Consider the following 669-nt stretch of genomic DNA (forward strand, 5'->3'; position numbering starts at 1 on the left):
TTCGCAAGCAGAGTTTAGTGTCCAATGAAGGAGAGGTCGGCATGGGTGCCAGTCATCGGATTCGGTTCGATTTTGATTTCAGATTTCAAATTCCAAAATCATTTGCCTCAACAGGTCTTCGTAAGCAGGGTTTTTAGTGTCCAATGAAGTAAAGATACAGATTAGTGAGCTGGCTACACTTCTGGCAGAGATCACAGATTATGCTCTCACTTGCCTTGCCGGGTCTTCTCACGTACTGCATATTTCCAAAGGTCCCGGTCACTAGTCATTGCCTCGGTGCGGCCTAAAGTTCGAAGGTCGTGCTTCACCACCTCATTCCAGGTCTTTCTGGGTCTACCTCTTCTACAAGTTCCCTCAACTGCTAGGGTGTGGCACTTTTTCACACAGCTATCCTCATCCATTCTTGCCACATGTCCATACCAGCACAATCGTCTCTCTTGCACACCACAACTGATACTTCTTAGGTCTAACTTTTCTCTTAAGGTACTTACACTCTGTCGAGTATGCACTCTTACATTACACATCCATCAGAGCATACTGGCTTCGTTTCTTGCAAGCTTACGCATGTCCTCAGCGGTCACGGTCCATGTTTCACTGCCATGTAGCATGGTTGTTCGTACACATGCGTCATACAGTCTGCCTTTTACTCTGAGTGAGAGGCCCTTTGTC

The 669-nt window shown here is 46.8% G+C and overlaps 1 protein-coding gene across 4 annotated transcripts in view; it reads right to left on the minus strand.

The window, feature by feature from the left end:
* LOC106882875 (transmembrane protein 104) overlaps positions 1-669 on the minus strand; it is a 73,256-nt gene that overhangs the window by 31,529 nt on the left and 41,058 nt on the right. The window lies entirely within an intron of this gene.

The sequence above is a fragment of the Octopus bimaculoides genome, chromosome 1 (assembly GCF_001194135.2).
Source record: "Octopus bimaculoides isolate UCB-OBI-ISO-001 chromosome 1, ASM119413v2, whole genome shotgun sequence".
NCBI classification, from domain to species: Eukaryota; Metazoa; Mollusca; class Cephalopoda; order Octopoda; family Octopodidae; genus Octopus; species Octopus bimaculoides.